At 38.5% G+C, this 9,809-nt stretch overlaps 1 long non-coding RNA gene across 1 annotated transcript; it reads right to left on the bottom strand.

The window, feature by feature from the left end:
* Positions 1-1,301: 1,301 nt before the first annotated feature.
* Positions 1,302-7,338, bottom strand: LOC103542456 (uncharacterized). Its single transcript, XR_011538702.1, has 2 exons — positions 7,208-7,338; positions 1,302-2,231 (listed from the first exon to the last, which is right to left on the bottom strand). It is a non-coding gene; the product is annotated as an uncharacterized lncRNA (long non-coding RNA).
* Positions 7,339-9,809: the final 2,471 nt, after the last annotated feature.

Raw genomic sequence — 9,809 nt, forward strand, 5'->3', positions numbered from 1 at the left:
GAAAGGGATAAAGAGCTCTTTGATGGCAGGAAATATGTTTTTGACTATGTTGGCACACAGGTAATAGTAAAGTGCCTAATAGTATTTATTAACTAAATGAGCATCAAATTGAGCGTTAACGTGGAGTTGGCATGAATCTGTTCAGTTGTTGCTAGCAGGAGCAGGAGAGGCAGCATAGAACTGGATAGTACAGAGACTCTGATGGCCTCATGGTGGAAAATTAGTGGGGTGTGGGTTTATCTGTAAGGCTCAAGCTGCATAGAGGTTTGGAAACCAGATTATGGTATTAAGAACTGACAAGGAGATCGAGGAAATCTGGCATTTAGTACTCTAAAGTAGGAGTTCAGAGCTGTTCTTTTTTTTTTTCCTTTTTGGAGGAAGATTAGCCCTGAGCTAACTGCTGCCAATCCTCCTCTTTTTGCTGAGGAAGACTGGCCCTGAGCTAACATCTGTGCCAATCTTCCTCTTTTTTTTTTCCCACCCCAAAGCCCCAGTGCATAGTTGTATATCCTAGTTGTGAGTCATTCTAGTTTTTCTATGTGGGATGCCACCACTGCATGGCTCGATGAGTGGTGTGTAGGTCTGCATCCAGGATCCAAACCAGCAAACCCCAGGCTATCAAAGCAGAGCACACGAACCTAACCTCTCAGCCATGGGGCAGGCCTTTGATATAATTTTATAATTTATCTTGCTACCATCTCTTCCCTTTACTATGCAGGGAGTCAGGAACGCTCAAATTTTTCCTTGACTGCTTATTTGGCTTCAAGGTGTGCTGTTAGTTCCTTATTAGCAATTTACCCTTCTCTGCTTAGCTCTCCACCCTGGGAGGATGACCATACAAACTCCGTCACATGGGTTCCCTTGCCTGTGAGATTTTGGTGGGAGTCCACTGATGAAAGCAATAGGAGAAGGACAGAGGAAGGGGTGTTATCCTGCTCTCTCCCTGCTGGGGGCTGCATTGTCTGGCAGTAGTTACGTCCCTCCATAGAAATAGGTTCCATGGGGTGGCCTTTCCCTCCACTGTCTCAACTCTCATTCAGGCTCTGGTATGGCTATTTGATCCCTTTGCCCCATTAAGCCTAGGCACGTTACCCCTCCACTGTGGCTAGACCCTGACTACCTCAACATCCCTTCTTGGTTCATTTAATCCTGCCCAGTCTCTTTAAGAAGATCCTTTATTAAATGCCTTTTTTTCATAAAGGGTCTCTGTTTCCTTCTGGGAAGTAGACTTATCAGCTGTTGGTAGGTAATAAAATATAGGATAGAGTGGGAGTTATCACGACAGTTATCATGGCAATAGGTGCATGTTATTGCTCAAATACTTTATTTGTTTTGTGTACTGATTACACGGTTGGTTCCATTGAAATAACTGAAGTTCATTTCTCCTAAGAGCTCACAGTGGTTTGGAAAATATCATTTCTCATATCTTCCTATGAAAAATGGCAAAGGATTTATTCCAAAAACTCTTAAAAGTTATATTTTTTTGATGTAGTTTTGTTGTGATTGTATTTTTTGCTGGAGTGGTGAATTAGTGGTAGTTGTAATTTGAGTAGTAGCTGCAGTAGATGCTGCAGTGGTGGTTGCTGTTGATGTGGTGGTGCTGGGTTCTGTTGCTGAATAAGTCGGTGCTGTTGAGGAAGTGGTGGCTTCTGTTGTGGTGACAATGGGTTCTATGGAAGTGCTGGTGGTGGGTGCTGTGGTGGTGGGTTCAGTGGAAGTGATGGCTGCTGGGGTGGTGGAAGGTTCAGTGCAAGTGGTGGTGGTTGCTGTTGTGGTAGTGAGTTCTGTGGAAGTAGTGGTTTCTTTCGTGGTATGGTGGTGGGTTCTGTAACGGTAGTGCTTGTGGTTGTAGCTGTGGTGGTTGTTTCACATAGGGTTGTAGGGGTGGGGCAAGGAGGGCAAAAAGGAATAAAGGGAAGTTGGCCTTTTGGCACCTGAGGAGGTCCTGGAGGGTAAGGTCTTTGTTGGAAAGGTGGTTCTGGGTAACCTGGAAAGGGTTTAGCTTGTTTAATGGGTCCCTGTGGAAGGGGTTGAAATGGAATGCGCCCTGGGCCAAAGGGAGGAGGAGGAGGAATGCGCCCTGGTGGACCAGGAGGAGGAGGTAGCGGAATAAGTCCTGGGCCACGGTGAGGAGGAAGGCGTGATGGATCCCATCCTCGGTAGGGTTGAAGAGCCTGTGGCAGCTGGCCAGGTGGATATGGTCTCCTGGGCACTTTTTGACTCTCACTGGGCTGTGGAGATAAAAACCAAACAAAAACAAAAAGCAAGGTTTCTAAATTTGATCATTTAAAGTTCAAACATTAGTTTATATACTTTTCAAAGTCATCTAGTCATATATTTCACTGAGAAAGTGAGTTAGAAAAAAAAGAGAGAATTTCTCTTCCCTTCCTGAAGTCTGGGCACTCAAGGAGAGCTAGGATAGCATTAAATGCAAAGCAAAAGACAACTTTCTTCTCTGACCTACAGATTTTAGAGGAGGCCAAAGCGCCATGATTGCCTAATAGAAGAGACCTCCTTTGGAAGTAGTTTCAAGTGGAGATAAATGGAACTATCTGGGAAAATTCTTTCCTACTCCCCATCCCAAGAATTCAGTGTGATTCCAGGCTCTGAACCATTGATTAATTGTGGAAGTATTTATTGAGAAACTGTAACATGTAACACACTTTTTTAGGGGCTAAGGGAAACAGAATTAAGGCATGAACCCTTCCTACATTGGTCTGAAATCTAGTAGAAATTATAACCCCCCAAAGTACAATGTAAGACAATACAATAAACAATTTATGGGAAGTACTATATATAGTGTGTTGGTTAAGATGAAGACACTGGAGTCTGATTGCTGGAGCCAATCCTTCTACTTTTGCATGCTGAGGTGCTACACTCTCTCTGCTTCTGTTTTCTCATTTTTAAAATGGTTCTAGAAATTGTTCCTACCTTATATAGTGGTTGATAGGACTGTATTTAATGTATGTAAAGTGCTTAGACATAGTAAAGTATGGTAAGGACTCAATATAAATTTGAGCTATTTTGTACTCTGTGGTTATCAGGCATGGTGGCTGGTATATATGGTAACAGTTCAAGAAAGAATTGATAAATAGTGCAAAAAAATTCTAGATGCAATAGCAGTTTGGGGGGAAAGTTTAATTTTGGCTAAAGGAAGAGGATTATGGATTGCCTTGTAGAAAAGATAACATTTGAAATAAGGCTTAAATAATAGAGTTGAAACAGGGAGGAGGAATTCAAATTAAAAGAATGTTGTAAGCAAATGAACAGGGTGAGGAAAATACAAACCCTATTCTTGGGACAGTCAGAAGACCAGTTTGTCTGGAACAGAAGTTTCAGGAAGGCGCAAGACTCCAGTCACAACCTTTGACTCCTTGCCTCTGTCTTTCTGCCATATTGCCCTAAGAAACATCTTACTTTGGGATCGATTCTACACAGACTACCTTCTCTATTTCTACTTCCAGGCTGGTGAACATTGCTGGGGAATGCCACAAGTCCCTAAATATTAGAAACACTAGGGATTCATAGTATCCACCTTCATCTGGCTCCTCAGCAACGCTAATCCATTCTCCCCAGCTTCCCCAAAAAAGCTGTCTTCGCAGCATCTGCATTCTTTTCTATGCCTCTTCCCTCCCATCCCCAACAGAAGATGATCTTGCCTTCTATTTCACAAAATTGAGGCCGTCACATGGAGAATTTGGCTGTTCTGCCCACATACGTATAAAGCTCACTTATATACGGCTGTTCCCACTTTCTGTTTATGACCTTCCTTTTCTCCTGTATTCTGTGTCTATCTCCTACACGAGCTAATGATAAGCAAAATTTTCACTTAACCTGATTCCAGTCTGCTAGTTACTTGCTTGAACAAGGCAAAGAGCACAGGCTCTTCCCCTGAAGATGTTTGCAGGGAACAAAGCCGGAAGAAGTCCTCAGTCTGTTCTCAGCTTGGTTCTATGGCCTCTGCTGCTCAGAGCCTTGCTATTCAAAATGTTACTTGCTGACCAGCAGTATCAGCGTCACCTGAGAGCTTGTTAAAAACATAGATTCCTGGGCCCCAGGCAGACCTATTGGATCAGAATCTGCGTCTCTGCAAAATCCTCAGGTGATTTGTATGCCTATTAGAGTTTCCAGAGTTTTGAGAAATATTAGCTGGCCTAACTTATTTAATAACTGCTTATGATCAGTTTAGTTCACACAAAGGCTTTTGGTTTATTTTTGATAATTCTTTTTACCATAGTCCATTTCTGTATACTATTTTATTTATATTACCTTTTTTTTTTTTTTTTTTTTACTTTTACTCTTTTTGCTTCCTTCAACTTCTGCTTCTTGTACTTAGGGGTTGGAAACTGCCAGACTGACAGCTTAACCAGAGCAGCATGGAGAGTAGATTGTGCTGCAGACAAAGGATTGTGCTGTGTGGAGGATGGCAGATCCTGGCTAAAGTGCTGCCCTTAGCCATCCTGTGTGCCTGGCAGACATCCTCATCAATCATGCACCCTTTGTCATGGAGTTTAGACTTGGCCCATAATCCATCCCTGAGCCATACTTCAGATATCCTATAAAATGGCATGAGTTAGCAGGTAGGAGTCAGAAACCTATTTGTTTTTCCTGGGAGTCAACTACACCGATGCCCATTCACTCATTCTGTCATTCAGCTAATACTTAATGAGGCCTTACCTCATATCCAGCAAGGTTTAGTTTTAATACAAGAAAATCCATATACTAAGTTCCAGTTTTTTAAGACATGGAATCATCTGCTTCTTATATAAATGGGATTCTATGATCTTTAAACTAGAAAAAAGTGTGTCTCAAGTTGCATTAGTCTTGCAGTCAGGCCTCTGGAATAAAAATGTGCCATTAATTCATAAGAATCTTCAAGATTGATGCTTTGTATAATGTTCCTCAGAAGTTGCCTCTATTCAATATGAAACAGAGGGTTGTAGGAAGGGGAGCAAAGATAGCATTTTCTCTATTATTGTCTTTGAAAAGTACTGTAGTAACAAAGTCATATTTAATTTTACCCAACTTTCCCAAGTTCATTTGTCTAGGGAACTTCCTTTGTTTTTGAAAAATCTTAACCAGAGTTTATCAGTGTGGCGAGAGAAGTCATATTTGTCACAATGCTTCAAAAACATGGTTTATTCTAGCATGATAAATTTGATAATTAATTATAATCATTGGCTTAAGACTTTTTCATTTGATATATTGATTTCAGTTGAATTTACCTTACAAGCTTTGTTGGTATACCTTTATGTAACTATAACACAATGGTATGAGAAATTAATTAAAAAAAAAAAACTATTTGAGTAGTCTCAAACTTCAGCATGCATATGAATTCTCTGGAATGCAAGTTCCAAAACCCCAAAGCTAGATAGGCTTTTTTCCCTCACGCTTGGGATAAGCCCTGGAGATAAACATTCTTAATAATTGGCTCAGGTGTTTCTGATACAGAAATCCCTTGGAATAAAACATTGTTCTACTTGAACTTCATATTGTAGATGAGAGTCTGAGCTCAGTGAAAATAATTGAGCTCAGATTCTCAATTATTGTCCAAGAGTATTTATGTGAACGTCATTAAATGTATCAGAATAGTAATTCTGCTCTATCTGCTTGTATTATTGCTAGAGCTTGTTGACATATATTTGTTCATTGTGTAATGTAGACTGATTCCTAAATAGTTTCTTTCAGTTAAATACTGTGAAATGAAGGCCCAATCCATGAAGGTCCCAATTTTGAATTCAACATTGGTTCTTTCTGTGTCATCCAGCACTGGACTCAGCGCACAGTGGATTGCCAGCAAGTATTAAGAAGTGAAACATACTCTGAGCCCTCTCTCTCCTCTCTAACTCCCACCTCAATGTCAACATACCCTAGGGTAACTGTTCTTTCTCTGAGGTTCATATTATTCTATTGAGGTTTATGGCTATGGAATTTATCATTTGCTACTTCTGCATGATTCTTTTTGGATGTTCTATAGAACCTAATCAAATGCTTTTCAAAAGTTTGAATTGTCACAAGTGTTTCTTGAGTGAATAACTTTTCTTTTTCTGTTTTTATTTTTGTTCAAGTGAAAAAGTAGAGAGTGGAATAAAGTAGGACTTTACTTACTCTCCAGTCAATTAAGGGGAACGTTTTAGCTGTAACCAATGTGTTTTTAGACATCAGAAAGGCTTTCTAACTTTAAGGTCTTTACAGATATTTTCAATAAAAACTATTGTATAAACAGTGATCTGTGCATTGATGCATTATGTTGTCCTTTTAGAAAATTTATCTTGAATCTCCAACTTTATATTTTCCCATTTCCTGTAGCCTTAAAACATTTAGTAAGTTTAAATTGTTTTTCTCACAGTTTGATTATAGTTTTTTGAAAGAAAAAAAAAGGGAAGAGACGTTCTTATATCTTTCCCAGATTCTGCCTGCCCTCTGTCTCTTCATGCCCATAACTACTGACCAGATAATCAAATGTAACCAGGCAACATGAATGTTCTTCTTAGATTCTTTCAGAGATTATAAAGATTTGGTGAGCTTTACCACTGGCATTAATTTTCCTTAAAATACATCTGAGTATTTTAGGTAGCATGACTATTTTTATTTTTTCTTCAGCTTTATTGTGGTGTAATTGGCAAATAAAATTATAAAATATTTTAAAGTGTACACATGATGATTTGATATATGTATACAATGTGGAAGGATTCTTCTCATCAAGTTAATTAATACAACCATCATCTCACATGTTGATCCTCTCTTTTTTTTTGTGAGAACATTATACACTACAATGTTGTCAACTATAGTAGTCATGTTATACATTAGATTCTCAGACCTTATTCATCTTAAATTGAAAATTTGTACCCTTTTACCCTCCTCTCCCTATCCGCGCCCCGCCCCCCCCCCCCCCGAGTCCCTGGCAACCACCATTCTACTCTCTGTTTCTGTAAGTTCGGCTTTTTTTTTAGATTTCACATATAAGTGATACTATGAAGTATTTGTCTTTGTCTGTCTGGCTTATTTCACTTAGCAGGATGCCCTCCAGCTTCATCCATGTTGTTGCAAATGACAAGATTTCCTTCTTTTTTTTTTTTTTTTAAAGGCTGAATAATAATCCATTGTATATATTTACCATACCAGGAGAATGATATGCTCAAGAATATGAGCAACAGTTAGAATTCCAAGAATCCAAATCCTCCCCTCTGTGTTTCTAAGTACCTACCTTGGCAGGAGATGCTTCTTTGGAACAACCAAACTGTTGATTAATCTTACTTTTTGCAAGATACTCAGTTTAGGTTGCTGCAATTTGAAAATTCAAGAAGGAAACTAACTTCCACAGAAAAATCTGCCTTCTTAAATACCTCTCTCTGGATTTCTATTGGAGTTGAGAAAAACGTTGAGGAAAGGTCATCTTCTGAGGTGGTTTTCTTTACTCAAACAAAGAAATGTTGTGGTTGCCAGTTTGGCAGCTTCATCCATAGAACTGTGATCCAGTCACTAACAGGCCCTGGAGAAATATGCAAAATACCCTAATACAGTGGTTTTCAAACTTGATGGCACATTAAAATTACCTAGGGAGCTTTAAAAAAATTCCCAATTCTCAGACCTTATCCCAGACCAATTTATCAGAATGTATGGGGCAGGAAAACAGGCAAAAAAGGTATTTTTAAAACTCCCCTGCAGTGATTACAAAGTGAAATCTTGTTTGCGAATCACTGCTGTAAGATGGTCTGGATTCTGGAGTTTCCGCATGTTTAGACGTGTATATCGGAACTGCCGTGTATACAGGAAGAGTTGTGGATTTGGGAAGAAGGATTTTGAAGAGTGGAAAAAGGAGGCAGTTGACATAAACGCCGTCTCTCAGTTTTGGAAGAGGAAAGATCTAGTAGTGGGAGGGGGAGAACTAGGAAATAGTCTTTATAGTTTCTTGATCCTAATTTGATATTTCTTTCCTAGATGTATAATTTTAAGTTACTGTCAATAGGCATTTGAGCTACTTAAAATATCAAACATATGAAAATTGCCTAATAAATTTTCCTGTAGCTAATGAATAGCTGGATACTTAAAGGGTAAGAAAATACTCCAGGATATATTGGGTTCTGTAAGTATGTGGTGTTATCACCATTATCTGAACAATATGAATGGATATAATAGCAAAGATGATAGGTGTCGGAAAGTTACATGATCTATTTTTAATTGATGGCAAGTGGATATAGTAAGTTCAACAATTTTATGATTAAGATGAATCTAGGTACTGAGAAGTTTACCCATATGAGATAACGTTTATTCAGTTGAGAAAAAATTATCCTATGCTAGAAGATATTATACTTTATTCTCTAACAGCTATAATTTGTTGAGTCCTTACCCCATCCTAGACTGTATACTAACTGCTTCACATGGATTAGAGCATTTAATCCTCAGAATAACTCCTTGCAGTTTACATTGTTATGGCCAGATTGCTGATTAGAAAATGACTCATAGGAAAGTCAAGTAACGTGCTCAAGTTCACACAAATTTTGAAGATAGGAGTTGATCTTAAATTTGACACATTTCAGAGCTTGAATATTTTTCCACTGTACTATTTGGTTCCCCAAATCCAATTGATTTCCAACCACTTAACTAATTAACATACTTTTTATAACAGCACTTATTGAAGTGTGGATGCAACCCATTAGTACTCTGTGATATCAATTTAGAGAGTAGTAAACAGAACTTAAAGAACAGATAGAACAGAATAGAAAAAAATAGATTAAATTACATGTGTCTTTTCAAGAAATAGTTTATGGTTATACATGTGGGTGCATATTGGGTTATTACATAAGTTTTATGTCTTTGAGTTGCAGTCAGAAAAAATGTGAAAGTCTTTGTTAGAGGGTAGTTAAGTGGTGTGTGTGGGATGAAGTCACTTAGCCTGATTGAAATCCCAACTCTCCTCCTGTGTTGAGCTGTGTTGTATGGCCAGTGACTTAATCATATGTGTCTCAACGTCGTCATCTACAAAATAAGGTAGTACAAATCTACTTCATAGAATTGTTCTGAACTTTGAATGAGGTTGGACATATAAAAGTTCTGACCCATGTGATTAGTAAATGTTAGTCTTTTTTTTTTAGGAAGATTAGTCCTGAGCTAACATCCACTGCCAATCCTCCTCTTTTTGCTGAGGAAGACTGGCCCTAAGCTCACATCTGTGCCCATCTTCCTCCATTTTATGTGTGGGACACCTGGAACAGCACGGCATGATAAACAGTGTGTAGGACCACGCCTGGGATCCAAACTGGTGAACCCCAGGCTGTTGAAGCAGAGCATGCAAACTTAACTGCTATGCCACCAGGCTGGCCCCAATGTTGGTCTTTCAGTAGGAATGTCTTACTTCATTCAATTTTTAAAATATCCTAGTATGATGAGTTTCTAGGAATTGAGGAGTAATGCATATTTAAATTTTAAAGGTGATTTAAAAGCTTTTGGTGGTGATGGAAGAATTGAGTTGAAATTCATCTTAAGCTACCAAGTTTTCTTTGCCTTGTCATTTCTTTGTTAATGATTTTGTGTAATTGACAATTAGAACTCATGCACAATCTGTTAATTTGCTAATTATTCTTGACACAATTCCATTGCTGTACATTTATATGATCCAGCAAATCTTCTAAGTTAATGCTGAATACTTTATGAATTGTTGCCTTTTCTAGTCACATACTCTATGAAAAAGATTACTTTAGTTTCTCCTTGGTGCTGTAAATTGTTTTGATGCCAAGATACTTTTTCAGCCAAGTGTTTTACATATAAGATGTGATTTGCAATCCTAATGGAACATTGGCTATGAAGGA

The sequence above is a fragment of the Equus przewalskii genome, chromosome 3 (assembly GCF_037783145.1).
Source record: "Equus przewalskii isolate Varuska chromosome 3, EquPr2, whole genome shotgun sequence".
In the NCBI taxonomy this organism is placed as follows: domain Eukaryota; kingdom Metazoa; phylum Chordata; class Mammalia; order Perissodactyla; family Equidae; genus Equus; species Equus przewalskii.